The sequence below is a fragment of the Nipponia nippon genome, unplaced genomic scaffold (assembly GCF_047370975.1).
Source record: "Nipponia nippon isolate SJK-2023a ecotype South Korea unplaced genomic scaffold, ASM4737097v1 scaffold_3, whole genome shotgun sequence".
Classification (NCBI taxonomy): Eukaryota; Metazoa; Chordata; class Aves; order Pelecaniformes; family Threskiornithidae; genus Nipponia; species Nipponia nippon.
The window spans coordinates 95941005-95957243 of record NW_028262347.1 but is presented as its reverse complement, the minus strand read 5'-3'; the positions used below and the strand labels follow the sequence as shown (position 1 = coordinate 95957243).

Here is a 16239-nt window from a genome sequence, read left to right as displayed (position 1 = left end):
AATTAATTGTAACAAATGAAAAGTAATGTCACAAAATATACTGCTTATAACAATATTTATGTTTTCACAACCACAACCATCTTTGAAAGCTACAGACCACATATCACAGAAAAATACGTACATGCTGAACCAATTACCTGCAGAACAGACACAAAATAGATTACATAAAGTACTGTTAAAAAGGAGTATTGAAAGGGAAAATGTCCTCTAACTTCTTTTAATTGTACTACTCTTGAGTGCACGAGCAATACAGAGCCTGACAGGTGTCATTCTGAACGAACTGTCCTTTTGAACACACAGTCTCATATGAGAAATGTGACTGTGAACATTACTATTTTAGCAAGTGCCACTTTAGATACTGATCTCTAACATAACTGTGCACAAGCAGTCCCACTGAGCTATAACTGAATTCTGTGAGTCTAGCCAAATGAAGCTATGCCTATGTGTTACTGCTTTCAACAGCAGAGAAACAATCGTCTGGAAGATGTATCAAAATCACTGTTTTAAATAAAGTTATTTTTGAAGTATACTTTTAGAAACTTGCATTCTAAATTAAAATTAAAAACTCAACAGCATTGGCAAATTTGTTTGCATAGGGATAAAATATCTCCTGATATACCTTCCAAAAGCACAAGTTCTGGATGAGAATACTTCCCCCTGAAAATAAAATTCAGTGCAAAAGAGCAGCATTTGGCAAATCCAGCATTTTCAAAAATAAGTGAATTTGCAACAAGCAGTTTACACAGAATCTGTTTTCTATTACAGTATAACAGGTTCAGTAGGTGGAGGAGTGTGGACTGCATACATACTAATATATAAACATGTGGCTGTATTGGTACTCCTATGACCTTGTCAGACATTTCAACACTGTATTTTTAGATTATTCTCTCATACCAACTGCACTGTTAAGATGGCATTTAATTCCATTATGTCCATTGTCAAAAAGTTAGTCTTCTGCTTCAACTGCAGCAGCTCTTTGAAAAACACATTTTAAAAGACAGTATTTAATTGTCAAATATCTTTCCCCATTCATAGCTATGAGCCAGCTTCATGTAATACATACAAAGGAGCATCCACATTTCGCTTGCTAGATACTATGTCACTTTAAGCCCCTTTTGACCGACTCTGTAAAACTACTTGGATTTGGGAATAGCATACACATTGTGATATCTGTCCCTGCTATATAAAGATTTTATTGTGCCTTCTCTCTCTTCTACGAAAGCCTAGGTTACATAAGGAAAACAGAAGAAAAAAAACTTAGCTGAATTGATCCCTTCTGCCCTGGCAGTGATGCCAAACAAACACCTATGGTATTTCTGGTTCTTATACCTCAAGTGATTCTTTCATCTCAAATTTTCCTCTTCATTCAGGGGGAAAAAAAAAAAAAAGTCATCACACATCAAACAAATTGCACTATGAGCAACAGACCTAGGAAGGCCTGGTTTCCTACAGATTTATGTTCTATTTTGGTATATATCTTTTCCCAACACAATTGCCCCAGCTCTCTCCCTATATACTGTATGATTTCACTCTCTCTGTCCTTTGCAATATATCCATTTCCCCACTCACACGCATATTCCTTTAACCACAGCGCTCTCTCCCTTTCCCTCCCACATCCTCTGGTGCCAAACAACACGTCTCACTGGCTGGACAGTATGTGCATATTGACTTCCACCTTATCAGGCATAACAAGTTTACTGAACACTTCTGATCGTAACATCCTTCACCTCTGGGGACATTAACACAGCTCAAGACCTTTGAAACTGAAACAGTGCGACATCCACTCCATAATTTTGCCAAACATCTAATCTTCAAGCCTGCTGATACATGCAGCTTGTCTTTGAAGTTTTAGGTATTGGGAATTTTCCAAAATCCAAAACTTTACATGCTACATGAGACAGAAACAAACTTAAAAAAACTACAAAACAAAGGACACAACTGCAAAAGGGGAAGAGGAAAGTGGAATGTGGGGATAGGAAAGTAAAACTTCTGGTCAACCCATTTTTGCTTTGAGGAGGGGGGATATACTCAATATACACTAAAAAGTTACATGGGATTACTATTATTCAAGCTAATGAAAAAAAGCATTCCAAAACAGGTAACACTTCCAAACAGCAGCCTTTCCCACAAGCACACTACACTACAACTAAGCTGCGTCTGGAAGGGGCACTCTTGTTCTGTACGCCAACACTGGCACTTGGTCTGCCCCCACAACCGCAGCTAGACTGGCAAGAAGTGAAGTCTTAAAAAGAAAAAAAAAAAAAAAAAAAAAAAGGGCAAAAAAAGGTAATTGGCTTTCAGCCAGTTTAAATTCCTACAGCATCAGAGGAGTGCCAGCCAGTGCTGCTGCAAAGGAAAAGGCAGAGACGCACAAGGGTGGCGTTAACAGGGAGTAGAACTGGCCCTTCGAGTGTACCCGGCTGCTAGGCTTGCTTATCTGTAGCACAGAACTGCCCTCTTCATCTGCTAGTTATTTGTCTAGCAGATTTTCACTGCAGACATCAATGGAAGTCTACCTGGCTGCACTGCTCCAGTCCCTAGGAAACTATATTATCAGTCTTTCCACACTAAGCAAAATAAAGCACCTGAATAGAAAATGTTCAAGATAAGGTAGACGCTGAAAACATGTTAGTTCACGTTTGATGGCAATATCATTAAACCAAACCCAACAAATGTGTCAATGAAGGCAGCTAGAAGCCAGCGCAATATAAAAAAAAGCTGTAGGCGTTACAGACACTACTGAATGTAACAGCAGAGGAGCTGACGTGCCTGGGTGCGTGTGGGTGTGATAAAAGGCATACGAATTAGCCTACTGCACTGTAGCAGATGTCTAGCCGAGCACTCTGTTTGTGACACCGCCTGCTATCAGACCAGTCGGGAAAGAAGGAAGAACAGAGTCCTCCCTTGCTCTATCCAGAAGGCTGTGTAGCTCCTGACCTACACCTGGACACAAGGGACTGTGCCACTGCCATCAATGGACACGTCCTTCAACAAATCTGTATGACTGCATACCTGCACAATATTTTCAGCCCCAGCCACATAGTCTGGCAGTGACTCTTCAACTAAAGTATTCACTGTGAGGAGGTAAAGAAACACCACAGTTTACTGTGCTTGTAAGCTGCCATTCCCTTATACCATGGGGGGGGACACGAACAAACCAAACAGTGGTGAAAAATTATTTCCTATCAGTTTCTTAATTGCTTTTAAGGTTTGATAGATTACCATCACCATTTCCCTCTCCACTATTTCTCTTTCCCTGACTCAAGAAGCCCAAGTCTATTTAGTACTGCATCTCATTTGTCCTGCGGGGGGGGGATGACACGGACACAAAACAAAACAAAAAATTACCTTCTAGTTTTAATGGGATTGCTGAAATTGTGTTACCGGAACTACATAACATGCATGTCCATATATAATGAATGTGTACAGCTGCATAATCACATTTAAAAAAAAAAAAAAACCACAACCAAACCCTTATAATTACTCTATAGAATGCTGCTTCAAAATTGGCTTAAACTTATTTGAGGCTGTGCTGATTAAGAAAGGAAGTGCTACCCCTCCTCTCCCCTTACTCCTCATATGGTCTCACAGTCAGCTGGAACTACTGAAAACCCAGGGGTTTTCATAGGGTTCGTTTTCAGCCAGGTGAGCAAACAAATCCAACCTTCCACCTGGCCACAATTACACAAATACAAAAGTGACAGCGGAAACACACACCCAAAGGGAGGGAGGGAGGGAAAGAAAGTTTTAAACACCATAAGCAAATAGGTGCAATCTAAAGTTGGCGCTTCACAGCAAAGAGCTGTTTGGAAAACTATCCAAGATCTCCCCAAGTGTTAATACCTAATTTAGTGCCTATTACTGTTTTTCCTCTGTCTGAATTAAATTACATTGCACTTACTGTACCTCATCTGATACTTTATCATCCAGGCCTTCAGTACTGCTACAGCCAGTTTACAACACCTCTATCAGCTACAAGTTTCACCACCTCACCATCCACTCCCCTTCCCACGCTATTTCCAAACACGCAGAACAGAACAGGCCCTGTCACTTGCTTCCAGCGAGGCTGTTAGCACCTCTCTGCCACAGGGGTACCTGCCAATTTCCTCCTGGGAGCTCAGAACTGGCCAGGGCCTTCCAGATGCGTCTCACCAGTGCCGGGCTGAAGGGCATCATCACCTCCCTCAACCTGCCTGCAACACTCTCCCTACCACAGCCCAGGAGGCTGCTGGCCTTCTTTGGCACAAGGGCACGTTTGCTGACTAGTGTTCAACTTGTTGTCCAGTATGACCCCCAGGTCCTCTTCTGCAAAGCTGCTTTCCAGGCAGTCAGTCCTCAGTCTGGGGTTATTCCTCCCCAGGTGCAGGGCTTTGCATTTCCCTTTGTTGAGCTTCATGAGGTTCCTCTCTGCTCACTTCTCCAGTCCACCCAGGTCCCTCTGAGCAGCTGCACAACCACCTGGCCTACCAAACACTCCTCCCAGTTCTTTATCACCTACAAACTTGCTCTGTCCCATCATCCAGGTCATTTATGAAGATGTCACACTGTACTGGAACCTAGCATTGACCCCTGGAGCACACTGCTAGTGACTGGTCTCCAGCTGGACTACATGCTGCTGATCACAACTCTTTGAACCTGGTAGCTCATCCAGTTTTCAGTCTGTCTCATTGCCCATTTGTCTAGTCTGTACTTCCATCGGTTTGTTGATGAGGATGTTACTAGACACACTGTCAAAAGCCTTATGGAAGTCAAGATAAACAACGTCCAGGGCTCTCCAGTCATTCACTGAGCTAGTCATTTCATTGCAGAAGGCTACCCACCAACATCACCTGTGTTGACCTGCTGCTAATCCTGACCCATAAGCTCTCAGCTGACTCCTCATCCACCCAAGAGGCAGAGCTCCACAAATTTCCATGGTGCTCTCACAAAAAAACCCAACCAAACAAACCCAAACACAAAAAAACTCAAACACAACACCCTGCACCCCTCACCATCCCAGGAGACCCTACCATCTGTATTTGCAGCACATGTACAGCTTCTCTTCTTATTGAAAGTAACCCGAAGGAGAATTACTTTACTTATAGTTGTTCCAAGTACACACAGTAAAAAATATCTTCCTGTAAACAATTACTTCTTCCAAAACCAGATACACTTTGAAAACTACATTCAACATTTCTGAAAGCCATGACATTTATCTTACATAACCTGAAACTTCAAGATTTTGGCTAAAATTCTTTGAAGTAAGAGTCACCTTGGTTATTATCTTTTTACAGAGCAAAAATCATCATAGGCTCTTACACTAACTAAATCACCATTTATATCAGCATTCAAACCAATCACATGGTTTAACATTTTAAGATACTGTACAAAAACATGCTGTGGATATATACTTAAACGTTTTTACTGTGCATTACAGTCTCAACTAGCTCCTGGTTATTGGGATGTAGGAAGAAGCTTCCACAGAGTGGTGTAATTCCACAGCTGCCTGCTGCAGACTCTCTTGCGCTTTCCTCTGGAGCAACACCGCTGGCCATTGTTGGGAGCAAAACACTTGAGGCAGGTTTCTTCATTTGTAACATTCTTTTCTCACTAGTGCACCCTCATTTCATATATTTTTATTTGGTTATTTTTCCTGTAACCAACCTCACCTCTGAAATTAAGTCAGCAGAAATTAAAAGACACTTATAAAGAACTACCAAGAAAGAAAATCACAGAATTTCATTGCAGCAAACAACTGTACACAGTACAGATGCTTAAGGACAAAGAAGGAAATTCTTACATCAGCTCACCAGCTCTTCCCTCCACCTCTATTTTCCCCACCCCACCCCCCCCCCCCGCCAGGTTCCTAAGACTATTACCAAAAGTATTACAGAGAAATGTAAATATTATACAACAGCATTTGGAACTTTCAAAGACAGTTGACTAACGCCATTTCTGCAGCAGAACCTCTGGCTAAGAAATGCACAGCTGCTGAGCAGATATATAATTTCAGCATTTAGATTCCATTATTTCAAGGGTGATTTTTTTTTTTACTAGATGTTTTCAGATTTTCTATTTCCATCTGTTTTTTGACCTCCCTCAGTTTAGTTCCCTCCTTTCTGTTTTAGTTCATTACGCCAAAATAATTTTCTAAATTAGAAACATCTCTACATTTAAAAACTTGTGAATTTGAAGAGAGGTGGGGGAGTGAAGCAGGGCTGGGGTGGAACAAAAACAGACAGTTCAACAGAGGCTTGGGTTTGAGTAAAAACTGTCCTGTCTGGGTCGAGTTTTATTTCACAGTTCCTGGTTTAACCCAAATTGGCGAGCCTGTAACTGCATTCCTTCCATGAAATTTCAAGAGCAGGAAACTGAAGAATATCAGCTATATGGGAATGTTCCTACACTTCACCAGAGCCTGCTGCCCTAACTTCTGAGTAGGACAACGTTCCAGGTTTTGATTCTTTCTTTTTAGAGTCATATTAAATTAATTATAGTTGTAAGCATAAAAAAAAAAAAAATTAACTCAACATGTACCAAAAGAGCTTTACAAAACATATAAGCATTAGTGTAAACCAGTATCAGTGGTTGTCAACCTAAATCAATTCAGTAAAGAATCAATTAATGCAAAAGTAGTAAAAAAAAAATTAAATGGAGTTAGCATTGTTCAAAAAATTTTCCGTTCACCTAAGCAAAGTAGACTAGGTCATACAATATTGTCTGAAACTTCAGTCCACACCATGAGTTTTAAAGAAGAATTATCACTAGTAGGATCACGGGTTCAGCTCAGCAAATGTGACAGATCAGCTGCAAAACCTATCGAATTTTTATTTTAAGCTCACAATAATAAATTTGCCTGGGTGAGGAAGAACACAATCTTCAATCCTAATGAATGGCATACACTTCAGAATACTCCTACAGAAAATTTTCTACAGGATATTTTCACAAAAAAAGTTTAAATGGTTGTGAACTAGTAAATATAGAAGATAAAATTAGAAAAATACATCAATACATAAAACCAAAAAAGCACTATTCTATTCTGTGAGGTTTATTGTTTGCTTTGTCTCTGAGAGAGGAGACATTCAAAACAAGTTTTAAAAAAACGCTTTAAAGCAATACAAATAAAATTCCTAATAAAACTTCCCATATCATCTATCATCAGGGACACTTCCACTTAACACTCGGTACCACCACTTAATTTTTGATTATTGCTAAAATCCCTTCAATAATCTGGACAGAAGATAGTCCATGTTTTGGGTGTTGAGTCTAAGAAGAATGGCTGTACCTCAGTAGCTGCCAGTGCCTTCCTGTGCCCTGTCCCAATCCCATCTTGTAGTTAACTCTCAGTTGTCCAGACCAGTGTCTGACAACTGCAAGGCTTGTCCCTCAGACAACACAGAGAAGGGTACGGGAGGGTTTTCGAAATCTTCTCCAAGTCATTTTGTAAAAGATTAACTTCTCTTCCACAGAGAAGGATATACGGCAAGGAGACGCAAGTTTTACACAGCTTTCTGGTTTTCTCATTCACATTTCCAGTCACTGAGGTTCACTCCGTCTTCCAATAAGCCACTCTTGTTCTCATACTACTCTCCAGGTTCTTTCATTCCCAAGCATAGGGGACAATGGGATGATCCGGTATTTCCCATTTCCAGTATCTATTCTTCCTGCTGAACAATTCCTCACAACTTACCTGTTCATGCTTCCTTTTCAAACCCTCTATTACCCCTGCACAACAACACGGGACAGTGCCTATGCCTCTGCATCACCAGCGCACTATGAATTTCCAACCGAACAAAGAATTGGAAAAAGAATTATTAATTTAGAAAATTGTACTTGAGCTTATTCACCATTTCTATATCCCTGAAATTCTGACTCTGAGCACATAATGTACTCATTTGCACGACAAATCTTTCATGAACAGAATATTAATTCTCTGCAGAAGTGAAATCTCTGACGACTTCAGTCCTCCAGGAGTCATGTGGGCTCTGCCCACTGATTTCCAGTCATGTTTGGGATCAAGCTTTCACAGAGGAAGTGTGAAGGCCTACAGACGTTTTTAGGCTTTTCTCAAATCAAGAAAAAGTTGTTAATAATTAACACTATAAAGACAAGAGACTTAAGGAAAAGCAAATTTAGACCATTTCAACAGCTGCAGCAGTGAAAAGGAAATCACTTCCATGAACCAGGTCTGTGTCCTGGTATGTATCTTCTGAGACTTTCTTTGATATTTCTCTGACTTATCCCTGCTACATCTGCTTGTATTTTTATCGGCCAAAACATGGCAAGATTGACTGTTTTCTCTTTAAGACGGTGAACTGCAGGAATACAGACACAAAGAATTGCTAGTTGCTTCCATGTTTTATGTTAATAAAGTTGACTGAAGCCATCATGTAACACAATTATCTGAGGAGACACTGAGAAAATTCAAGGATTTCAAATCTTTGTAAAAAGCATTGCTGCTGTTATAACATATGATGCAAATGAAGCTACAGTACTGCAGAACTGAGTCAGTAATACTGATTTTTCCCCCTTTTAATGCACAGCCAACTCATCACATACTAAAATTACATTTAAACCTACTATCTTTTCCTCTCTATTTTGGGGAAAAAATGAGCATCAGAGCATTCAGGCACGTGTTGCAGGTATGCACCCTATGAACTACTACTTCATAGACTTTGTCTTACCAGAACCTTTTAAAACATTTAAATAAAGTTCACACCCTTCATGCTACTCGGAACACTTCCGCCCCTGCAACGAACACATCCACCAGTGAATTCAGTACAGGTAGCAGACTCGGCTGATGACTCGCAGGAAGAGCTCCATTACGCCAGTCGCTTTCACTGTAATAATAGATGTCCCTGCAGAAATTCTGAGGTGGTAACACACTGGACCTTAGATAAGGCTTTGCTGTTGCTTCTCCTTTCATCATGCATATACAATCCATGAATATTATCACAATCGTGAACTAGAGTTTATTTTCCTACTTTAATACTTACTTTGAATTTTATTAACCAGACCATCATAAAACAGTAAACCTAACTGAAATGCGCAGAATTCAAATGAAACGGGAAGGCAACTACAAGACAGCCATTAGAAAAATGGCAAGAAATAAAACTATCTGGATTATAAATCTGAAACATAACGACCATATTTTTAATACCATTTGTGTACAGCTGTAACAATGGGGTCATAACCAGAAACTCACGCAACTTATCACTACCGCAACATGAATTAAGTTCTCGGTCTTCTCAATATATCAAATATACAATGACCTAAAATGCTTCAGCGTCATAAACCTACTACAATATATTTCAAAATAGATACTGAAGATATATTGAAGAGTAGTAGAATAATTGCTTTGGTTTGCTTTTGGGCGAGAGGGGGCATAAAATACACCTAATATGCTCTGCAAATGCACCTGGTGAGGTGCTGGGAAGCCGATTCACAACAAAGACCATCCTGGCAAGCTGGCAGCTTGTCCCCAAGTTGATTGCCTGGTCAGCAGTGGGCCAGCTATTTGTTTGTATCAAACTAAACCTCTTGAGGATTACGTACCCAGAGCACAAAGTACTGAGCAGACATTTCTGGACTGAATCCCTCATAAAATCACTATGCCATATATCTTCTCAACAAGAGCATTCAGAATGCTAAAATTAAGTTTTCTGTACAATGAAGACAAATGAGGTGACTCGTTCAGCTTTTTGTCCTATTTCAAGGATCACCTATTCCAGTCTCCATATTATTTTTAAAGGACACAATATAGCAGGTTAAATTTTACGTTTGTCTTCAGTTTTAAACATTTTTCAGAATAAGATAAACTACTTTATGTCTGAGAATATCAAACCCTCAACAGACTTCACAGCAACTTTTAAGGGATTGCAAGAAAACGAGGCGGAAAGAAATAAAGAAATTCCCTGCTTTCCCTTTAAAGCAGTAACCATTGTGGAAGGCTCAGAAGTCTTCCATCATGGAGACCAGGGACCATCAGCACGCGTGTGGTGGGCCTACTGCAGAGAGTTCTGCAGATCTTGTCCAAGAAAGGAAGAAGTGGAACGACTAAATCAGCAGCAGTGAAAGGAAAAGTTTGCCGTCAGGCCACCAAGGACATGCACTCTGCGCCCGCCTTCAAGTCCTGCATTTTGGGAATATTAACAAGTGAAACAAGGCTCTAAGTGCTCCATCTGCACCCACATACAACTCCTCTGACGTGATATATCTTTAAATTACTGAGTTGCTTCTGTCACTTATTTACAGGTGACCATAAGGTACGTGAAGAAAATCCCAGGCACTGAAGATATGCCCTGTTCTTACTGAGGAACCAAGAAATATGGGACCCAGATATCCAGACAGAAAGGACAGATCTTCAACTGATGCTTGATGTAAGCAAGGGAGAAACACACATTTGTAACACATTCCCCGCCACGTACTGTTTGGTCTCATTCATCCATCTACGCTTTTCAGCAATTTACCAAATTGCTCCATGTGTCAGAGCTTTACCTGCTCCTGGAAAGAGATACTATCCTCATCATAAAAGTTACCAGCTACAACGATGAACAAAAAAAAAAAAAAAAAAAAAAACAAACAACGAAAAGGAGGGGTGTTTCTTTTCTTTGGTTTGTTTGCTTTTAAGAACTTTGGAGAAGGCAGGTTTGTTTCTCTTGGAAGGCCTGGCTATACCAAAATTAGTGCAAGCACTAATACCTGTTCTTTGATCCCTTCTGTGAAAGGGATGTACTCAGATCCTCCTAGCTACACGTTTCTGCCCCACTATGCCTTGGAAAGCTATAGAGATCTTAGTTACACTGACTGATGCACAATTTAAGAGAGATTCCAGTAATTCAGAGTTCTTTAATATCACTGTTCTCAAAACACCTCTTTCTTTTGAAATATGAATATAGCCTGCACTGATTTGTCATTATAAAAATATAATTTAGTGAATATTTAGCAAGTCCTTCCCTACATTTTTATGTAATATTACATAGCCACTGAATCTGTATACTGCTTCTTGGAGAACAATTAAAACATCATCATCATTCCTAATTTTAAAACCAAGAAAAAAAATAAGATAATAAATAAAATAAATAAAAATCAATTTATCCATCAATTGCTTGCCTTTCAGGCCTCTGGGTAGTAGACAAAGCTATCTATTGCTTCTTCAAAATCCTTTTCTCTTTGCAATGCAATACTCTACGATATTTCACACAACAGTAATGCTCATCTATGGCAAACACATGTCCATGTTGAAGGAAGTTAGCAGACATTGTTTCCTGCATATCTGAACAAGCACCATATTCAATCCCAAACGTCATCAAAATTTTCTTAGCCCTGACTTGAAGTAGTTCAATAAATACACCAACTACTATAAAGAATAAAATTAATTACTTTGGTTATATCACTTACACTTTAGATTCTCAATTCCTGAATGTTGGTATCCAGAAAAAGCACATGTATCATTTACACACTCTACCATATTCAGTATTTTTAATTCTCGTAACAAAGCACACAATTCTCACTGCAAGGATCTTGCAGAACAGTGTCAAAAACATTAGGATTTGGGTCCCATACACTGACTTTAAGAAACTCTACATGCTAGCTACATACTGTTTCAGTCAACATGTATTTGTTCGGTGAATTCCAAGTAACATGCTTTATCAGGCTTGCAATTTACCAACAGCTTTCTTCTCTAATTAGAACAGGGGCTGGACTAGATAGCATCCAGAGGTCCCTTTCAAACCTAAATTACTTCACAATCTAAAAAAAAAAAAAAAAAAAAAAAATTCAGATCCAGCCACATATATTCATTGTCCCTGGAACAGAGCAGCCAGCGGGACATACTAAGAACTGGCAGCTGAATCTTGCAGCTGTGCAAGAATATCCTCCACAAAATTTCAGACCAGAACTCAAAGCCTACCAGGTTGTATGTCTCTACATAAATACATATAAAATACACACACTCGCAAAACAAATGAAACCGGGTAAATAACTTAAGAAAAAGTTACGAAAGAAACAAAAGTGCAAGAACAAAGGACAAATACATTGCCAGCAAGAATTTTATCCAGACTGCTACAAATGCCACAACCTGGGGTATTTCTGGCTATGGACTTGATAAAGTATCTGAATATAAATTGCCCCCATGTAACTTTTTCATTCCAGGACTGGGTTCTACCACAAAACTTTTTCAATCTAGCAGAGTCTTCCTCATCTACAAAAGGAGCTTCTCTATTCCTACAGATAACAGGCCTGAACAATCCCTAGGACACTAACTCGATAAAAGAACTCAAAAATAATTACCTGTCCACAGAGAACAAAACATGTAAATTAGAACCGCAATCAGTTTACACTGGGAAGAATCATCATACAACCTTCGACACAAACTGACAGGCGACTGCTGAACAGAAATACCACAACTTAGGACCATTCCCTGCTGCTGAATTCACTCTTAATTTTACAAAAAAAAAAAAAAAAGAAAAAATCAGAGGGTGGTTGATTGAAGGGTGTTAAAGAGCCATTCATGTTTTTAAACCCTCTTCAATAGATTTTGTAATCAGCCATGAAAACATCGTACTTAATCGGTACTCAACAGTACTCAACGATTTTACTACTAAGGTACGTGCGATGATTTGGGTTTATCGCTTCTCCAGACGGCGTTTTCCTCTCGCGTCGCTCAACGGCAACAGCGTCGGAAGGCCGGCGCGCAGCTTTGTTCAAAGCTCGCACAAAAGGACGACGAAGCACCTTGCTCCTCGCACCCTTCCCACGACAGGCGCTGCCGCTCGCTCCGGCTGGGGCCGCTCGGCACCGAGCCCGGCATTACAACACCGGGGGCGCAGACGCGGGGGGAGGGAGCGCACGCCGGGGGAAGGCACCGCGGGCTGCCAGGCCCGGCCCCGCCAGCGCCGCGCCGACGGCCCCCGTGCCCACGCAGGAAACCGCCGGCCCCGAGGAGCCCCCGCGCCGGCACGGCGCCCACCCGGCCTCCTCCCCTGGGCCGCGGCCCGACCCCCGCCGGCGGCCCCGGGCTGGGCCGGGGAGCGGCGGGGCAGCGCCCCCAGCGCCGCGGCGGGGCAGGGCGGTGCGGGCAGCCGCGGTGGGCGCTCCCCGGCCCCCGGAGGAGGGAGAAAGGCCGCTGCGGGGGACCCGCCACCAGCCGGGGGAGCCGCGGCGGGCGTCCGCGCTCGACGGCGCTGCCCGCGGCCGGGTCGGGAGGGGGCGCAGACCCCGCCGGGGGAGGGCCGCCCGACGGCGGGGACGGACAGCGCCGAGGAGCGCCCCGCGACCCCCGGCCGGGCGAGGGAGGGCTGCGGCGGCGCAGCGCGGCGCTGCCCGGGGCGCCCCGACGCTCCCCAGCCTCACGCACGGACGCACGGCCGGGGCCTCCGCGGCGCGGCGCGGCCCGGCCCCGCACTCACCGGCGGTGGGGGCTCCTCATCCTCCGCGGCGGGAGGGAAGGCGAAGGGGGAGGGGGCCCGCTCCCCGCCGCGCTCCGCAGGCCGTTCCCGGGGCCCCGTCCGGTGAGACGGGGGCGAAGGCGGGTGCGTGTCGGGCGGGGGAGGGCGAGGGCGGGACGGCGCGGCCCAGGCTCGGCGCAGGCTCGGTCCCGGCAGGCGCTCCCGGCGCGGCGCGGCGCGGCCCGTCCCTGCGGCGCGCGGGCGGGGCGGGGCGGGAAGGAGCCGGATTCCAATCACTGCAGCCGCCGGCTCCGGCCGCGCGCACGGCGGGGGTTGAGGGGGAGCGGGAGCGCGCGGGCGCGCGCGCAGCAGCAGCAGCAACGGCCGCCTCCGCCGGGCGTCCTCGCGCGGCTCCCCGCGGCGCGCGGCGGCCCCTCAGGGGTGCTGGGCGCGACCTCCCCCCCTCCCCCCCCGCCCCGCGGCGGGGAGCGCGCGGCGGCCGTTGGCGCGGAGCGGCCGCCCCTCAGAGCGGGCGGGCGGGGTCCGAGGCCCGGGCCCCCCGGCGGCGGCCGCCTCCTCCGCCCTTCCATCAACACGCGCCGTGGGCGGGAGGGCTGGCGGGGCACCCCGGGAAAAAGTTGGCCGGGAGGAACTAGCCGGGCCTGCTTTTCCTCCCCCGTAGTCCCTCCTCGGGCGGGAGCGCGGGCCGTAGGCAGCCGCCGCCTGAGCGAGCTCGTCGCTAGGCTCCCTGCCCCGCTCGGGCACCCGCCCACCGGCCCCAGCCCCGGGACCCAGACGTTATCTTACCCCGCCGCCGAGAAGGGCTTTCCCAGTGAAGAGGGTGCGGGAGCTCCTCTAGGAAAGGCCAGGAAGGGGTGAGGGCAAAAAGTGGCCAAGGAGGTGTCATGGAGGCGCTGCTGGCCGAGAAGAGGGTTTGAGACGTGAGAAGCGGCGAAGGCTGGATATGGCTGCCGGGCCGGGAAGCTCCATCCAGATGCTGGTGGAGCTGGCGCCATGGAAGATGGACAAGCTGCCAGGATTCACAGAGTAGGTGGGGTGGAGGATTACCGTAGAGCTTTGATGTGAATTAAAGGGGGCCTGTGCGTGAGCTGGGGTGGGCGATGAGCAGGCAATGGTGGCAGCAGCATAGGGAAAAAACAAGGGCGTCAAACGGGCCTTTTAGCTTTGTGGAAAAATAGTTCTGAAAAGGTTGACATTGCAGTGCTGTATGAGGGACAGAGTTCCATGGCAAAGGACAGAATTGTTTGTTTGCTTTTTTCCATTTCCTGTATCTCTAAATAAATAAGCCCAGTTAGTTAGATTGGAATACATTATAACTTCTGCAGTGAGCTGCTTTGCTCACTGATAAGGTTGCTGAAGGCCATGATTTGCATTGCATTTCCAAGCCCTTCGTCATTAGGACAAATTAGCAAAGTAATAATTTGTCTGCCTGTCTTCAAGTGATGTCTCCCAGCAGCAGTGCAGAAGGAGCTTTAGTGACAGTATGTCATATGACAAGGAGACCACACCGATCCCACCTGGGCTGCTTTTTTTAATCCTTCACTCAACAGGGTGGCAGCAGTTGTGTTGTTGATGTAGTCTTCCCTTTCACTTGTCCTGTTGCTTGGTTATTCTACGTCGAGAACTTTGTACACAAAGCCAGCTATAGGGGGAAACGAAGATCCTATGGCTCGTACAAACCTACTCAGCTTCCCTTTGCTGCAGACCAAAACACCCTTTAGGCCTTCAGGACACACCAGCAATTGCTAGATGCCTGCCCAGATAAACTGTTTCTAGAGAGTAACCAATTGGGAAGCAATCTTGCTTATTGGTGCCAAATAGCCACATGTGCATATAGTGTGGGAAACGTGGGCTTGCTTATTTTGTTGACCTCTCCACAGTCTAGCTCCATTTTTGCGTGCAGGTATCAGATAGGACTTGTAAGTGTTGTGTACTCCGCTCCAGAGTTGTCACCTCTGAACGTAAGGTGAGAGCACTGGCTCTGCGATACCGTTCATGTGCGTTACACCCACAAATTGTTAGGTGAGTGCTTAGCTTGTGTACTATTCTATATAGCAAAACAAAAAAAGTGTAATTTCAAACCTGTCAACTTCACAGACTCCTTTAAAATGCAGGCAGTTAAAGGCACACCTAGTAAGTGTAGGTGGCCAAATACTACAGTGATAGGCATTTAAAAATACAGGTCTTGTCTTACTAGACTTTTAGAAAATTTTTTCCAATGACCATCATCCAGAAAAATCTGTCAGTGTCCAAAACAAAGACAGCCTGCACGAAAGACAAAATCACAGCTTTCATGCCAAGCAATACAGAACTTTTATGCTTATGTTTATAATTTCAAAGGAAAATATGAGTCTGCTGTTCTTCCACTCTGTCTACTATCAGATTGTAGCGACAGAATAGACACTCAATATGGAAGAAGAATGCAACATGCGTGTGTGTGCTCCCAACCAGAACCAAAGCTGTTAGAGCTAGCATCTCCTTAAGTAATAATCTGTGTGGTAAGGCAGTCCTGTGCTTTTCAGACATTGGAAATCGATTTAAATCCAGTATGCATGTATTTAGCAAAAGCCACTAGCCTTGAAATTTATTTGATCCCTTGTGTGAAATGGATCAACTATTTTCAACCAATTTCTGATGAGTAAATTTGCACATTGCACAAATTGCCGTCTCAGCTAGTGCTTTTCAAAGCACTGAGGCACTGAAGATAACGCAAGTGATAGTCCCTGACAGGTCAGAAATAGGGTTGCTGAGGATGAAGTTTGCATTGCCATGGCCAATATGCCTATTCTCTGCATAAATGAGCACTGTGTAAATACTTGTCTTAATCACAGAATAAAGTCAGGAAAAGTAA

At 44.2% G+C, this 16239-nt stretch overlaps 1 protein-coding gene and 1 long non-coding RNA gene across 2 annotated transcripts in view; one reads left to right on the top strand and one right to left on the bottom strand.

Annotated features, from left to right (window-relative positions):
• Positions 1 to 13521, bottom strand: part of BMPR1A (bone morphogenetic protein receptor type 1A) — an 85597-nt gene extending 72076 nt beyond the window's left edge. Inside the window, exon 1 of the mRNA XM_087764436.1 lies at positions 13389 to 13521. The gene's annotated coding sequence lies outside the window, so the exon portion shown is untranslated. The remainder of the gene's footprint in view (positions 1 to 13388) is intronic.
• A 490-nt stretch (positions 13522 to 14011) lies between these two features.
• LOC148054779 (uncharacterized) overlaps positions 14012 to 16239 on the top strand; it is a 61994-nt gene continuing 59766 nt past the window's right edge. Inside the window, exon 1 of the long non-coding RNA XR_015706908.1 lies at positions 14012 to 14414. This is a non-coding gene — a long non-coding RNA (uncharacterized LOC148054779). The remainder of the gene's footprint in view (positions 14415 to 16239) is intronic.